General features: G+C 44.3%; 1 protein-coding gene across 4 annotated transcripts in view; it reads left to right on the forward strand.

Annotated features, from left to right (window-relative positions):
• The window catches only part of LOC111875694 (major facilitator superfamily domain-containing protein 6), a 48705-nt gene that overhangs the window by 5410 nt on the left and 25026 nt on the right, over positions 1–18269 (forward strand). The window contains exon 1 of one of the 4 annotated variants that reach the window (XM_023872140.2): positions 9255–9320. The exons of 2 other annotated variants lie outside the window; for them this stretch is intronic. The gene's annotated coding sequence lies outside the window, so the exon portion shown is untranslated. Of the gene's footprint in view, positions 1–9254; positions 9321–17317; positions 17409–18269 lie in introns of those variants that run through there. One more of the 4 variants, XM_023872141.2, reaches the window with a different exon arrangement.

Below are 18269 nucleotides of genomic sequence, written 5' to 3' on the forward strand. Positions count from 1 at the left end.
CCGATCTTCGAACACTGCTCGCACCCATGCACACACTTCCATTAGCACGCTGAAGTCTCTGGTTAATTTCTGCTGCAGGGATTTCCTCTTTCACAAGAAATTCGATGACAGCACGCTGGCGAAACGACGTATCGTTGTCGGCCATTTTGTTAGGAGTGATACTGGTCACATGATGCAAGCTATTGACGTCACAAGACACTCAAGGTTAACACAACAGCTGGTTCCACCTACCTCCGTACTCTCTTTCGTCTGCTGTTCCCAGATTGCATGCAGAAAAAAAAAGTTGCTCATGACATTCGGTACGACCTACGTATTAGGGGTATTACCTCAGTAATCTCAGAGGCCATAGCGTTGGTATTACTGATGAGAGCGATTTATCATGTACGCCATTGGCATTGTCTCAGGTGGCATGATATACATGCAAAGTTTCATGAAGTTTGGTCCAGGCGCTCAAGCAATATTAAGATTTTGTCTCAGAAATTTGAGAGGCTGTACTGTTGGTATTACTGATGGAAAGGAATTATGAATTGCGCCGTTGAGACAGTGGTACGATATACATACTAATTTTCATGAAGATTGGTGTAAGCTTTCCAGCAATATTAAGGTTTAGTCTCAGAAAATTGAAGGGTTGTAGTGTAGGTATCACTGATTGAAAGGTTTTATGAAGTGCGACCCTTGAAATGAGCGCAGGTGGCAATATATCGTACCAAGCTCCACGGCGATCGGTTCAGGCGTTTAAGTAACATTACGGTTATTACTGCAACAATTTGAGAAACTGTAATGTTGGTATCACTGATGGAAGGGAGTTTTGGAGCATGGCTTCGAGATTGTTTTATATGGTATGGTATAAATACCAAGTTTCACGAAGATTGATATAGGCGTTCAAGCAATATTAAGGTTTAGCTTCAGAAATTTGAGAGGCTGTAATGTTGGTATTACTGATAGGAGGGATCTATGAATTACGTCGTTGAGATGGGGTCAAGTGCCGTGATATACGTGCCGAGTTCTATAAGGATTGCTTAAGGCATGCAAAAGTTAATAAGGGATGATACACGTACATACACACAGAGGAAGATGATTTCGTTAATTTACACAGTGTGTCCAGGATCCGTTAGGACTCATTTTTTTTAAATTTTGCCCTGCAATGCCATCTGTTGGAGAGTTTTGGCGTTAAGATTCTTGAAGTTTCAGTAGTGGCTGTCTATAATTTCAAAGCGCAAGCATCGCTGCACCATGTGTTCTGACCTTGAATGTAACAGTACTGTTCTGACGCTCGTCGGAAAATGGCGGTTGATCAGAGAGCCAGCATCAAATTTTGTTTGAAGTTAGGCAAAACAGCCGGAGAAGCTTACGAAATGATGAAAAGGGTGTACGGTAGTGATTGAGTCGCTCGAACATTTTTCTATGGTATGCTGTTTTTCGTGACGGCAGGGAGGACATTGAAGACGCTCCACGTGCATCAAAGCCGAGAACTAGTCGCACTGAAGAAAATGTGAAAAAAGAGACCGAAATCCTTGCATCAGACAAATGTGTCTTACATTATCTAGACAATCGGCTCAAAGATGGCGGTAAGGTTGTCAGCCTTACGCGCCGGCCTCGCTTTACTCCCCAGGAAAATTATTTAATTAATTCCTGGTACTCATTTCTGTTAAAGGCTGAGTCAACCCCAGGGCCTAGTGAGGCTGGAAGGATTAGGCCAATTGAAAAAAATACAATGACCTCATCGGGACTTGAACCCGCGACCTTCCGAGTTACGTGTACCTTGCGTAACGCTCTCTGTATGTCAAACCTCGTGTAGATCTTGTGGACACTTAAGCTTTACTTTCGCCACGGCATTCATTGCATTTGTTCACAAGGTTTAAAATGTGGTTTCATTGCTTACCGCAGTTATCCACTTCCCGAAACTCCGTTTCAAAGTTACTGTCCCACATATGATTGAGTATTTAATACGGCTTACCATCAAATGTCATATTAATACTTCGTTCTTGGTACAACATATCTGCTGTACTTTTAGCCGAAGTGATTGCTCCTCTTTTGATTTTCTTTCTATGAAGGCGAACATGAAGTTGTACGCGAACTGTGGACCTTGGCCGTAATAACAGAAACCCTAGTCTGGCACTGGACCAACATTTTGTGTAGCTGTATGCACCGATAACGAGACGGCAATGCCCTGCCGTTGCACAACACAGAACTATATACGTATGTAGGTACAGTTTATTTCATCAAAGCCGTTGGTGTCCCGCTGGGGAGATCACATTAAGGCGGCTGAGCAGTACAGTCAACAGAGAAAGTACAAGTTCTTGAGCGTGGCTATAGTTGTTCTGGGAAGTACCAAGCACAATATTCATTGATAGTATAACACGAGGGGCCTTACGATGGGCTGATCCCCCGTGCAAGGAGTCCCACCGTCTGTGTATAGATTAAGAAACTGAATAAGCTGTCAAGGACGAAAAGGGCTGTAGAGCCATAGGAAGGTAGGTAGATAGATAGATATGACGCAGGATCTTTTACCAGAACGGCTCTCTTGTTTGTTTGTATAGACTGTTATATTGTTTATTAGAGGCCTACTTACGCTGCAGACAATATCCGATATATTTACATATCACCCTGAAGCCGTGAGTTGAGACTTATGCTGCTTTTCATTATAGATCAAATGAAAATAAGTTGTCACGTGTTATATGGTGGTGCGTACGCGACTTTTAAGACGGGTTTTGGGTTGAATGATTGAATTTATTGCACCTTATATATTCACACAGTTCGGGATACAGACAATACAGCACTATCGGTATTCTAGACACTTTACAGTTCACCGTTACACAGGCACTAGGATTCTTAGTCTTCACTAGTCCAAGCCCGGCAACAGAGTTGTAACAGCCTCACCGTCACTTAAAATCACAGATGAGGTCATCTTATCACAGCTAAATACTTTCTTGCTATTATTCTGCGACTGCCAATTCTGAAAACTCGACTCCATTCAATTCCCAGCTCATATCCTGGCAGGCTGGCGTACCGAAACTCGACTCAATTCAATTCCCAGCTCATATCCTGGCAGGCTGGCGTACCGAAACTCAACTCCATTCATTTCCCAGGTCATATCCTGGCAGGCTGGCGTACCGAAACTCGACTCCATTCAATTCCCAGCTCATATCCTGGCAGGCTGGCGTACCGAAACTCGACTCCATTCAATTCCCAGCTCATATCCTGGCAGGCTGGCGTACCGAAACTCGACTCCATTCAATTCCCAGCTCATATCCTGGCAGGCTGGCGTACCGAAACTCGACTCCATTCAATTCCCAGCTCATATCCTGGCAGGCTGGCGTACCGAAACTCGACTCCATTCAATTCCCAGCTCATATCCTGGCAGGCTGGCGTACCGAAACTCGACTCCATTCAATTCCCAGCTCATATCCTGGCAGGCTGGCGTACCGAAACTCGACTCCATTCAATTCCCAGCTCATATCCTGGCAGGCTGGCGTACCGAAACTCGACTCCATTCAATTCCCAGCTCATATCCTGGCAGGCTGGCGTACCGAAACTCGACTCCATTCAATTCCCAGCTCATATCCTGGCAGGCTGGCGTACCGAAACTCGACTCCATTCAATTCCCAGCTCATATCCTGGCAGGCTGGCGTACCGAAACTCGACTCCATTCAATTCCCAGCTCATATCCTGGCAGGCTGGCGTACCGAAACTCGACTCCATTCAATTCCCAGCTCATATCCTGGCAGGCTGGCGTACCGAAACTCGACTCCATTCAATTCCCAGCTCATATCCTGGCAGGCTGGCGTACCGAAACTCGACTCCATTCAATTCCCAGCTCATATCCTGGCAGACTCGCGTACCGAAACTCGACTCCATTTAATTCCCAGCTGATATCCTGGCAGACTCGCGTACCGAAGCTCGACTACATTTAATTCCCAGCTAATATCCTGGCAGGCTGGCATATCGAAACTCGACTCCATTCAATTCCCAGCTCATATCCTGGCAGACTCGCGTACCGAAACTCGACTCCATTTAATTCCCAGCTGATATCCTGGCAGGCTCGCGTACGGAAACTCGACTCCATTCAATTCCCAGCTGATATCCTGGCAGGCTGGCGTACGGAAACTCGACTCCATTCAATTCCCAGCTCATATCCTGGCAGGCCGACGTACTGAAACTCGACTATTCACTTCTCGACTACTCGACGACTGTTCTATACTCTACGACTCGTACTTCGTTCCGTCAAAGTCAAAGTCACGTTGCTACTGACGGTCAGTGAGTCAGTGTTGCTGTCGAGCCCAATTTGGGGTTTATGACCGGATATTTGTTACTGCTTGAGAGTTACCGTCTTGTTATTGTGGAACTCCCTTTCTAACGAGAGCACGGGTCTGTCTTTTGTCAGAGTCATTGTCTCAGGTAGCAAGTTATTTGTCATAATGTAAAGAATATTTACATTTTATGTTAAACATGATAATAAATGTATATAAAATATATATATATATATATATATATATATATATATGGCATCTGTCAGTACAGTCTTATTATAGCAGATTATGCCCTGTTTCTAGTAGTTTCCGCTACACCGGCAGTCTAGCCACTTGAACGGTCGTATGCTTGATCGCTGCCAAGTTCAGGCCTCTTGTACTTTCTAAGTCGGGCTTCGCCTTGTCCAATATTGGGAATATTTTCGTTATCATGATTTTGTATGAGTTCTGTTTGTTGCCTGTATAATTTTGTTGTATAATCATATACATAGGGAATTTTGAAAGCCATGTGTAAACCGGTGTGTGCCTTGAAAAATTGCCCGTGGTGCAGAGAGCCTTGTTTTTTAGGCGCTGCAATTTCATTAGGTTGGTATCTGCCGCGAATTCCCAGGCGGGACCAGTCATTACAGATCTAATGAGAGTTTTGAGGAGGGTCAGCTTAATGTTAGCGCTTAATAGTTCACTTTTGAATAGGAAATACAATTTAAAAAATGTTCTGAAGGCTTCGATTTCGATCATTTCTATGTGCAGTCTCCATGTAACCCTCCTACTGAAGATTACACTGAGATATTTTACACTATTTACAAATCGAATATATATTCCGTTCAGTGAAAGATGAGACACAGGCGGGCGACGACTGCTGGAGAAGTAGATCCACTGAGTCATTAATTTTGATATTCCAGCGCTCACACCAGGTCTCCATTGAGCTGAGACCGCGCTGGAGTTTTCTAACAACAAAACTCTCCTTGCGATCTGTCGCATACAGACAGGTGTAGCTTGCAAAAAGGGCTAGATGAACGCCATGTGTTTGGAGGGCATCATTTATACACATATTGTAAAGATTAGGGGACAGGACCGAACGTTGTGGCATCCTGCTTGCATTTCCCTTGGCGCAGACATTTCGCCTTCCACCGAAACCCTGAATTTTCGTTGTGAAAAAAGAAGATACAATAAGCTCGATTAAGCTGGTGGAGAATTCCAATTTTGACAACTTATATAGCAATCCCGAGTGCCACGTGGTATCAAACGCTTTCTCGATGTCTAAGAACACCGCAGCCATACATATTTTATTGTTAAAATTAAGGGTCACGTGGTCTGTTAGCAGTGTCGTGCTGTGACGTGCACGGAAATCAAACTGGCCTGCGTTAAGCATGCCCCTTTCTGCAATGTGCTTTTGGACTTCTTTCAGGGTGACTTTCTCGAATAGTTAGCCTGTTGTGAACAGGAGGCTAATCGGACGTAAATTTTGAGGGAATTTTGGGTCCTTAACGGGTTTCGGTAAGGTGATAACTTTTGATTCCTTCCAAGGACTTGGAAAATGGAACAGCCGCAGGCAATGATTGAATAAATGGATCAGGTGTACCAATTGTCGCCTTGGAAGGTGCCTGAGGCATTCGTTTGGAATGCCATCAATTCCGCAGGCCTTTCTAAATTTCAAAGAATTTATTAATTTCTGTAATTCACACGGTCTTATCCTCTGAGGGGGGCTGTTGTCTGCCTCTTCGAATAGAGCTTGAACTCTAGCAGCCTCCACCCGCTGTTCATGGTTTTCATCACATAGGTTATGTGGTGTGAACCGAATTTCTAAACAGTCAGCAATTGCGTTGGCTTTCTCGAATGGATGAAATTTAAGGCCTGACGAACCATGAATAGCAGTTGGTACCCTTGGACCATCCCTCTTTAGGAGGGATTTTGCAATGGGCCGTAGAGCCTGAGGGGTGACTTCACTGTTACCTGTCTTTGTTTCCCACCGTTCAAGTGCCTTTTTACGGGTCATTCGTCTGATTCACTTCATGACCCAATTAACTGCTGTTTTACACGCTGGATCCCAGGTTTCTTGCCACAGTTTTCGTAGCCTCTGCTTATGTTTTAACAGACGACTTAGACCAGGAAGATCGTTGTTTATGTCCGAAAGTGTAACTTTTCTTGTGGACAACCTATATGCCGAAGCAATAGAGGCTGTAAAGTCGCGCGCCGCTTTATCGGCTTTTACCCTCACGAGTTAGTTTCAATTTTCGGTGAAATTAATTCAGAGGCGAGACTTTGAAACCAATTCCAATCTGTGAATTTCTCAATAGGTTCCGAAAGATTCATACGTAATTTTGACATGATTCAGTATGTGGAATACTATTGGCAGGTGATCTGAGTTCAAAATATAGAAGACAACTTCTGACACTCTGATGTTTTTGTAGGCCACAATATCCGGCACATCACCATTTCCCGCAGGGGAATAATGAGTTGGGCATTGTGGTGCCGAAATTTCGAATTCACTGAAATGAAATAAGTCCATGAGTTTCTCGCCTGAAGGGTTTGAATCTGCACTATTCCAAAATTGGTGCTTAGCATTCAGCTCACCTGCTAGAATAGATACTCGTCTGAAGCTTAAGAGCTCAGTGATGTCAGCAGCATTCCAGGCACGGCCCGGAGATTTATAAACGGCTGCAAGTAGAACTTCACTATTACCAATTGGTATGCAGACCCCTGTCACTTCTACTGAGACAAGGGGTGGTAGGTCTACATGGTTGTGGGGGATGCCTTTTCTAACTGCAACGACAGTTCCGCCTTTCCTGCTCGGGTAGCCGTCGGTTCGATCGTACGTCTTTTCTAGAGTTATGAAATTACAGCATACAAATCACTTTTGATCAGTTAACTCTAAAACCTTAAGACTTAGAGAAAAGTGTAATGGTGGTAACATGTATTCTGTGTGGTGGACAAAGTGGCGCTGGGGCAGGTTTTCTCCGAATACTTCGGTTTCCCCTTCCAATCTTCATTCCATCAATTGCTCCACACTCACACTCACCTATCATCTGGGGCTGATACAATAGGCCAGAAGTGGCCGCTGTACAAGGGACTTAGCCCCTCCCCACTAACATTAAAGAAAAACAGGTATTCTACAGGTCGATTCTACCGAGTTCTGACGATGGCGTATAACACTCGGAATTACAGACTTTGGACTTTGTCCATGGGCCGGTCTCCTGAAGAATACACCGTTTCGGAAACTTGATCCGAGATGGGAGGCATCTACTCTTTTGGGTCCGCCAGGAGGAACTAACTTCAATCACCGAACAACCTAGGTAAAGGTGAAAGGTAAAGGTATCCCTGTAACAGTCCGGTCTACGAGTAGAAAACCGAAATTACCGGCCGTGGGAATTCGTTGCGCTGATCACGCGACATCCTCTATCCGCAAAAGTTGGCACTAACTTCGCCGACAAGCGGCGGTCACTCGGTCGCTATAGTTCGCTTGCGGACTAAAAGCCACGGAGCTTAGCTTATCCCTGTAACAGACCGTGAAGGCCCATGGAAATGTGAGACGTCGAGGCTCCCATATTTTCTGTAGACAATCGGCTCACAGATGGCGGTCAGGTTGTCAGCCTTGTGTGCCGGCCGCTCTTTACCTCCAAGGAATATTCCTGGTACTCATTTCTGTTAGAGACTGAGTCGACCCCAGGGCCACAGTGCAGCTGGAAGGATTAGGTCAATTGAAAAAATCCGCCTATTTCAGTATACATGTATATGCACCTGATATCAGGCTTTGTCAGCGGAAGAAACACGAAAATTTACATTAAAAATTTTGGAGATGTATTTGTTGACCTGAAACTAAGATAAATTAGAAAATAAGTGCGAAACCAAACGAACTGCCAAGTACAGGAACATCAATGCAGAGGGAAAATTTAAGACCTTCAAGTACTTTTTTAACGAATGTATGTACGAAAAGTGCCATGAGAAAAATATTTGGATCTAAGAGAGAAGAAGCAGAGAGAGGTGGGAGAATAATGAGAACCTTTGTAAATTGCACTCCTCGCCAATATTGTTAAGGCGATGAAATCAAGGAGTGATGAACGGACCATGTAGCACGTATGGATCACATGAAGGTGTATGTAAAATTTTATCTGGGACACTACCAGGGGATAAATGGGAGTAGCAATACAAAATTGGAGGTCATGTCGATTACGGAAGATCGATCTCATCAAGTATACGTTTTTACGTGGCACAATATCCATTTGTCTTATTGACGATGCCTTCAATCACGGCACTCTAACAGTTGAACCAGTAGTTCCTCTGAAACGTCGGTTAACTTTCACGGTATTATATTCCAGAAAATAGAACTGTCACTATACATTTACAGTTCACTCACGTATCAATATAGTCGCATGCATGGGGTATGCGTGACTAATAATTGTGGCTTCTAGATTTGATGATTGGATTTATTGGACGCCTCTGTTAGAACTATAGTTGATTACAACAGCTCACACATTGAGGTCCTTCTTGATAATGAATCTCTCACTGTCGTCTGAATCTTGAAGGGTCTCTAGCCTCTCGAATTCTCTGTCTGGATGTCTGAACTTCCGACTGAACTAAGTTCATGCGAACCGAATACACATCACCAAGTCGAACAGTTGATTTCTCTGTTATTCTCTGTTGCCGTGTCATAATCTCCGGGCAACGCTTTGATATATACAAGCGTATTCGTTGCCGCGGAAATGTGTTTCATCTAGCCAGTGTAACGGAAACTAATGTTCACTTAGTCGTTGCTTAGCAACTGACGTCTGGCTGTGGCTCCAATATTCGGCTTTAAGGCGTCATGTCAGAATATAATAAACCACAAGGAAACTTTGCATAAGAAACTGAACGACACGTTATTTGCAGCCCCTGCTCAGTAGGTACATACATGAGATTACTATTGAGGACTCTATTTCGGAAACTGGCATACAACCCTCACTCGTCAAGACTTCCCTAGATAAAGGTTTCATATCAGAGTTGTTATCACAATACAGCAGCGCGTATCTTTGTCCTCCGACAAAACGTCAGTGTCCTGCTTGCAATGAGCTGAAACCGCCGAGTTCTGCATTGGTGAGTACTGTCTCTCTAATATTTAGCACAGAAAGCAGCCAATTAAAATTATTAACCGATTATCGCCATGTGCACAACTCAATCTTTGGGAGACTGAGGATGTTTGAGTGCAGATTGCCGAGGGGAATATTTGGATCCACAAAGTGTGGAGCAACGGGAAGATGGAGACATTTGTATAATTGCCACATATCGTTAGCGTTATCGGACTAGGGAGATGAGTAGCGCAAGGCGTGTAACTCACATGGCAGGGATCAGAAAGTTATACAGAATTTTGGTTGGAAAACCCGAAGGAAAGAGATTACTTCGGGGAGACAGACGTAGATGGGAGGATAATATTTAAATGAATCTAAAGAAATTGTGTATGATTGTTGGATTCGATTCATCTGGCACAGGATATGGACAGTGGTGGGTTTTAGTGGACGCGATAATAATCCTTCAGTTTCCATAAAAGACGGTAAATTTCTTGGCTAATATTGTTATTATTAGATTATCAAAAAGGTCTTTGTTTCATGGAATTAGATAAGAGCATGTTATTAAAATGAATCTTAGGGACATAGGATGTGTGCATGTCGACTGGATTCATACGGCTGACGATGCTTCCAGTTTCGGCTCACGTGAAGACGGCAATGGATATTTGCTTCGTGTAAATGCAGGGGAAGTTCTTTACTAGGTAACGGATTGTCTGTCTCCAGAAGGACTCCGATCCATGCAGTTTTTTCCCTGTGGCGCTACAGCCCCAATTTGGGCCTAGGCCTACCTCCATGAAACTCTCCGTTTTACTTCGGTTTACTAGATCTTAAACATTCGGTAGGACTCCTTGGGCGGGTGATCAGCTCGTCGCAAGGCCTCTACCTGTAGACAAACACAGAAAAACGCACACAAACATCCATGCCCTGAGTGGGATTCGAACCCACGATCCCGGCTTCCGAGCGAGCGAAGACAGTGCATGCCTTAGACCGCTCGGCTACCGTGACCGGCCATCCACGCAGTTAGTACCAAATATAAAGTCATGTTACTGGTAGTTACGTGTATGCATGACGTGCATGACAGTGTTCCCCAACCGCTGCCCATCTGTGGGTCAAATTATGCTGGACCGCGTATAGTTACAGAAGCAACACAAGGTTTACAAAAGTCTGGCACTGATTTCAGTCTCGTTGAAACTCACGAGTATGATTATAAATATGCAACATTCATACACATCACATCATGAACCTTTGTACATAAATTTTAAAATAAAATATTCTTTCTTGGTGATTATGATGTATGTTACATTTTAATAATGTAGGGAGACGTTTATTTGTATGTCGTAAATAAATACGTTTAGAACGTCGCATTAGTCCCTATCCTAAGCCAGATGAATCCAGTCTACGCTGTGTTTAAGTTCAATGTTATTATTATCCTCACGTCTACTATAGATGTTACGTACTTTCACGTTTTCGGTGCAAATTACCGTAAGAATATTTCCTTCGCCCGTGCATGGTAAATACTCTATTCTTGATTTGAGCACACTAATACTATTTGGCGGCCGGTCACGGTAGCCGAGCGGTCTAAGGCATGTACTGTCTTCGCTCGCTTGGAAACCGGGATCGTAGGTTCGAATCCCACTCAGGGCATGGATGTTTGTGTGCGTTTTTCTGTGTTTGTGTACAGGTAGAGGCCTTGCGACGAGCTGATCACCCGCCCAAGGAGTCCTACCGAATGTGTAAGATCTAGAAAAACCGAAGTGAACGGAGAAGTTCATGGAGGTAGGCCTAGGTCCACTGGGGCTGTAGTGCCAAGGAAAAAAAAATACTATTTGGCGAAGAACGCGGTTAGCGCCATATTATGCTGAGTGCTCTATCCTACTGTACGTTCCACCTCTTAGGGGTACCTATCTGTTTCAGAAGCACCTAAACCTTCCTTTAGAGCCCGAGACAAAGTTGCTTTTTGTTATCAGTTCATTTGACAACGCATTACTGCTACGATTACGTAAAAAGATAAAGCAGTCCCTGTGCTTAAATAATTAATGAGTACTCCATGAAGGCGTATGGGGGAGTGGATGTATAGATTCACATATTCTTGATCTTGGCACTAGCTGGAAGTGAGTGATCAGCTTCACGCCCAGGCCGCTTTACCTACGACGAAAGAACCCCGGTACACATTGGATAGGGGGATGAGTGGTCCATAGAACCGGTCTAGACGACGCGAACTGCCGGGACTCGAACTCCGACCCCTCGGTCGTCCAACCCGTACCCAGCTGTTATACCGACTGTATCCTTGCTATTACTACGATTATGTAGCGTCTATAGCCGGTCACGGTAGCCGAGCGGTCTAAGGCGTGCACCGTCTTCGCTCGCTCGGAAGCCGGGATCGTGGGTTCGAATCCCACTCAGGGCATTGATGTGTGTGTGCGTTTTTCTGTTTTTGTCTACAGGTAGAGGCCTTGCGACAAGCTGATCACTCGCCCAAGGAGTCCTACCGAATGTGTAAGATCTAGAAAAACAGAAGTGAACGGAGAAGTTCATGGAGGTAGGCCTAGGCCCACTGGGGCTGTAGTGCCAAGGAAAAAAAATGTGGCGTCTATTAATACGAATAATGAATAATGAATTAGAAGTGATGTCGAGGAAAGCGGTCTTTGTCTAAATGGAGGAACTGTCTCTGTGTTTCCCCGGTGAAACTGAGATAAACCCGCGAAAAACNAAAAACCGTATAGTGTGAAAAGAGCCTAATACTATTTGGCGGCCGGTCACGATAGCCGAGCGGTCTAAGGCATGTACTGTCTTCGNGATGTGATGACGATTTGGAAGGATGCAGTCGTGGCCTATTTCACCTTCATTCATTTGGAAATATTGAAGAATATCACAAGAGCCAGTCATGGTATGCACTAAACCGACCGGGATTTGAATTCGGTATGAGGGACAGCCAGCCCGTCACGTAGCCAAGCGGTCTAAGGCATGCACTGTCTTCGCTCGCTCGGAAGCCGGGATCGTGGGTTCGAATCCCACTCAGGACATGGATGTTTGTGTGCNAAAATACTATTTGGCGAAGAACGCGGTTAGCGCCACATTATGCTGAGTGCTCTATCCTACTGTACGTTCCCCCTCTTAGGGGTACCTATCTGTTTCACAAGCACCTAAACCTTCCTTTAGAGCCCGAGACAAAGTTGCTTTTTGTTATCAGTTCATTTGACAACGCATTACTGCTACGATTACGTAAAAAGATAAAGCAGTCCCTGTGCTTAAATAATTATTTAAGCCTTCATGGAGTACTCATTAATTATAATTAATGAGTACTCCATGAAGGCGTATGGGGGAGTGGATGTATAGATTCACATATTCTTGATCTTGGCACTAGCTGGAAGTGAGTGATCAGCTTCACGCCCAGGCCGCTTTACCTACGACGAAAGAACCCCGGTACACATTGGATAGGTGGATGTGTGGTCCATAGAACCGGTCTAGTTGATGCGAACTGCCGGGACTCGAACTCCGACCCCTCGGTCGTCCAACCCGTACCCAGCTGTTATACCGACTGTATCCTTGCTATTACTACGATTATGTAGCGTCTATAGCCGGTCACGGTAGCCGAGCGGTCTAAGGCGTGCACCGTCTTCGCTCGCTCGGAAGCCGGGATCGTGGGTTCGAATCCCACTCAGGGCATTGATGTGTGTGTGCGTTTTTCTGTTTTTGTCTACAGGTAGAGGCCTTGCGACAAGCTGATCACTCGCCCAAGGAGTCCTACCGAATGTGTAAGATCTAGAAAAACAGAAGTGAACGGAGAAGTTCATGGAGGTAGGCCTAGGCCCACTGGGGCTGTAGTGCCAAGGAAAAAAAATGTGGCGTCTATTAATACGAATAATGAATAATGAATTAGAAGTGATGTCGAGGAAAGCGGTCTTTGTCTAAATGGAGGAACTGTCTCTGTGTTTCCCCGGTGAAACTGAGATAAACCCGCGAAAAACCAAAGTCCCTGTGCTCCAGGCCACGGTCTGAACCTGAGAAATTGAGACTACTATTCTAACCACCTGATCGCAACATTCCGCGAGACAAGACTTCATAGGCGTAAAAGCAACACAAATATGGCGTTTCTTACCTCAGTCTTCATATTTAGACTAGACAAAGGAAGATACAAATTTTGAACGTAATGGAGAAAGAATGAATGCGAAGTGATGTACAGGCCTGTGGGCAGTCCTCCGGAAGTGTTTAGTACGTAATGACTTAGAACTGATAAAAACTGTTTCTCGTCTGATGATAATGAAGGAAACCAAGTTCATTATCAAATAGATTACAGCAATTATACTGGCCAGAAGAAGTAATGATTTAATTTTAATCTCATTTGTTTGTCACAAGTGCTTTGTTCCTACGAACACAATTTTGATCGATATATTCTTGGGTTATCGAACTGACATTGCACGCTAATAAATAACATTAGTAATGGGAGAAAAAGTAAGAAATACTATATATACCTACAGCAACATTATGTTAGTGTATATTCATCTTAGTCTGCTGGAAACTGTGCAAATTGGATGTGCAGTATTTGTGCATTAAGCCATATTCATAGTGTTACATGAGATGTGATGACGATTTGGAAGGATGCAGTCGTGGCCTATTTCACCTTCATTCATTTGGAAATATTGAAGAATATCACAAGAGCCAGTCATGGTATGCACTAAACCGACCGGGATTTGAATTCGGTATGAGGGACAGCCAGCCCGTCACGTAGCCAAGCGGTCTAAGGCATGCACTGTCTTCGCTCGCTCGGAAGCCGGGATCGTGGGTTCGAATCCCACTCAGGACATGGATGTTTGTGTGCGTTTTGCTGTGTTTGTGTACAGGTAGGGGCCTTGCGACGAGCTGATCACCCGCCCAAGGAGTCCTGCCGTATGTCTTAAGATCTAGTAAAACCGAAGTGAACGGAGAGTTTCATGGAGGTAGGCCTAGGCCCAAAATGAGGGCTGTAGTGCCAATGAAAAAAATGAGGAAGAGCCAGGATAGCGTACTCGGTATAGCGACGGGCTACGGGCTGGGCGACCGAGGGGTCGAAGTTCGAGTCCCGGTATGGGCAATAATTTTCTCTTCTCCATCTCTTCCAGACCAGTTCTGGGGTCCACTCAGCCTCCTATCCAATGGGTACCAGGGTATGAAGCAGACCATTCACCTCCAACTAGTGCTGAAGTTAAGAAAACGTAGATATCCACATGCACTCCCCCATGCGCCTTCATAGCGTAGTGCTTAATTAGTTAAGCACAGGGACAAATTTACTTTTCTAAGTTGGCAGTACCGCTTTACCTCTATGACGTACAATTCTGGTGATACCTTGAAGCAACTAGCCACGGCACCCCAACCACTTCTCAGCAAAACTTGCATTACCGAGCGAGACACTAATCATGTGTTTTATTTAACAGTGGGTGAGGTCTCATTCCTCACTAACACACTGTTCTAATTAGCAAACATGTTACGTGTTAATCTTCATACTTACTCGTATCTCGCGAATTAAGCGGCACTGTCTACCAAAGACAAATACTGTATTATTGCCGCTAGTTATCTCGGTTTAGTGTATGTTCGTGTACTATGACGCCACTCAGCCGTTGCGACTGATATGGCACTTGCCAATAAAGAGACATGGTTGCTCAGGTCAAGCCTGACGCTGCGAAATCAAGTACAGAGTTTTAGTAACTTAGATGATGCACGTACTTAAGCGAAGGGCTGTTCTTTTTCTGAATGTGTAGGAGCAAACCCCATGTTTCTGACCCAAGCGGTTAGCATTTTAAAGGTTTTTAATTTTGCTTTTAGTCACTGCTTATATTTAGCACAGACAGTCGTCATTTTTATACCACTTCTTGGACAATATTGTGGCATATTTACTCAAAACAAAAACTGCTGAGCCAGAGAAACATCCGTTGCTAGGTAATGTCCGCACTCAACAATAGAGGAATTGTTATGATACGAGATGTGACGCGTACAGCCCTTGCTATGGAACAATTGAGTAAACACGCTCGCAACAGTGGGATAGAAGTGTTTTCTATGTGGTCATCGCCGCACAGTTGCTATTCAATGGCGCGGTAGACCCGTCCTCTCGTCAGAGAAGGCGCCACACAGAATCAAGACCGTAACTGTCAAACAGTAATAAATATCTGAAACCAAGACTTACTGACTGACTGATGGTCAGTCGCAGTGTGACACTGACATTGACAACACGCCTCCTCAATAATAGAGGGGCTGTGGTTTCTGCGCAATCCCTGCCGAGGGGTTATGAAAAGTACAAAGAAGATCGTTTAAGGCAGCTGATATTCGAGACGCCAGCTGCCAGCATAAGAATTGTGGTAGTCTCTGAAGTTGGCAGTCGGGCTGTGAAAAGAAGACCTCATGTGTTATCTAGTTATACTGATAGAGATTGTTGAAATCCTTTGCCAGGATACGACTAGTGAAGATTGAGAACTGTAGAGCGTGTAGCTCAGCGGTAGCGCTGTAATTGCGCATAATTCCGAGTGCCGTGTGTAAGCGTCCTCCATAGTTTAAGCTTTATCTTCCATATTTAGGTACGTGGCACTACGGTCTTGTATTCGAGAGGTCCCGGGTTAAAATAATAAGTAAACAAATGAAATAAATACACGATCACATTTATCTTATTTAATGCAGCATTTTTATTCAGCTGGAACAGTGTAGGGTTTAGTGAATCGCATGATGACGTCTATTGTCAGAACTTTATTTGGCGCTGATATCACCGCACTCTGAATTCACTTCTAGCATAGATTCCAACAAGTGGGACAGTCAAGATATTACCGTATGTGAATTATTTACCGATTCTATCAATAGTTCAGACTACACGGCATCGAATGGTACAGTGATTAATGAATAATGATGTAGAAGGAAGCAGTCGAGGCCTTTACATGTAGTAACTGGGGGAAATCACAAAAGTTCTCAGTCAGAATAGTTAGGATTCCGGCCGAATGATTCGGAGCTCGCGCCGTTTGAGCCAGTTTTCTGAGTTTCAGAATTTGTCGTGTGAAATACTGATAGGTGCTGTGAGAATCATGAGACGAATGTTGCGAACGGCTTAGCAGTGAGTGTGTGCGCCTGCGCGCGTGCGCGGCTGGCTCCCGTCTAGTTATGCAAAGGCTATTACATTCCGGCCCTTGTATGTTTGAGGTACAAATAGCACTTTATTTGAAGAGTGCTTCATGTTTACTGGGATGTGACGTCGTGTAGCCCGATAGAAGTTTGCTGACGTTTTGGATACACGTACTGCCTCCATCTTCAGGGTCAAAGAACAAGCCAAGCAAGCAACTAGCTAGATAAGGCCGGGCCATAGCTCAAGCGGTTAAGCGCTGGTTTCCCACAGCGGCGGCCCAGGTTCGAGCCCGGGTCTGGTCAAGTGGGATTTGTAGTGGACAAAGTGGCGCTGGGGCAGGTCTTCTCCGAGTACTTCGGTTTCCCCTGTCAATCTTCATTCCATCAAATTCTCCATCATCATAATCACCAGGGGCAGGTACAATAGTCCAGACAGTGGCCGACGTGCCGAGTGGACCCAGATGGACTCCACCCCCCACTATGCGAATAAAAAAATAGCCATATGGAAGTAAGTAGCCGGCTTCCCACAGCAGAGGCCCGGGTTCGAGACCAGGTCAAGTCATGTGGGATTTATGGTGGAAAAGTGGCACTGGGGCAGGTTTTCTCCGAGTACTTCGGTTTCCCTTGCGAATTCTCATTTTATCGACTGCTCCACATCCAAACTCATCTATCATCCGGGGCTGGTACAATTAGTGGCCGACGTACGAAGTGGACCCATTCTCGCCCCCACCCCCAAAAAAGCTAGATGCAAGTAACTTCTACCAGACTACACGGTGTCAGAAGCCGAAAGACATTACTCTTCTTGGTCACCGCTGTGTGCTCATCAAATCAGATTTTGAACGTATTATTGAGAGCGTAGGCAGTGTTTCTTGCTTTTATCTCTAAGAATATACTGCATACGCAAATGTAAGGACAATAGCGTTATATAAAGCTGAGCTCTCACGGTATCAGATCTTATCTAGTAATGAACGGCAGGGACCGGACGAAGCACGATAAGGACTGACGTGAAGAGTTGTTTTGAACCTGGAGTGCCTGTCTCTCGGTTAGTACTGCAAGAAGTGTATTTCGAAGAGTGTTAAAGTAGGGGTCATTCCACGTGAAATCATCCAGAGAGGTCGCTCACCATTTTTAAAAAAAATTATATTTTGTACACTTATTTATACATATTTTCATACTATAAAAATATTTTTTAAAAAAATTGTAATCCGCTCGGTTCTCCCGGTACAGGCGTTTTTATAATGCGAAAAAACGCGTTTTCCGCTGAAATGGAGGTTTCCGTTATCTTCCATATCTCGATAACCATTGAAGCTACAGACTCCAATAAGAAAGCAATTTGTTCCCCATGATATGTACTATAAATCATATTAATATAAGGTTTTACTCAACTCTCTTCCTCTAGGTCTAATTAAGCTCGAAAATTACCTATCGATTTTGGAAAAAACGCTATTTTTGCCTTTAAAAACAAATAGGAGGGGGAAAGTATCAGATGTGTGGTTCTATCCTTTGTTGTTACCTATATGGGGAATATAATCACGTAGTTTTGAATCCCATATCTGGTTTCCAAAATTTTCCAGGAGCTTCCAAACTTTGCTCTGGGCCCAAAATCGACCATTTTTAACATCTCATATCTTAGGTGGGGAAGCTCCGAAAATTTTGAAATTCATAGACATGCTCTCTTCTAGAGTAACTTGGAATTAAAATTACAACTTTGATATTCAATTAATAGCGAAGTTTTCATAATGCGAAAATCGCGTTTTCGGCTGAAATGGAGGTTTGCGTTATCTTCCATAACTCGATAACTATTGAAGCTAGAGACTCCAATAAGAAACCAATTTGTTCCCCATGATATGGACTATAAATCATATTATTATAAGGTTTTACTCAACTCGCTTCCTCTCGCTGC

The sequence above is a fragment of the Cryptotermes secundus genome, unplaced genomic scaffold (assembly GCF_002891405.2).
Source record: "Cryptotermes secundus unplaced genomic scaffold, Csec_1.0 scaffold478, whole genome shotgun sequence".
Lineage (NCBI taxonomy): Eukaryota > Metazoa > Arthropoda > Insecta > Blattodea > Kalotermitidae > Cryptotermes > Cryptotermes secundus.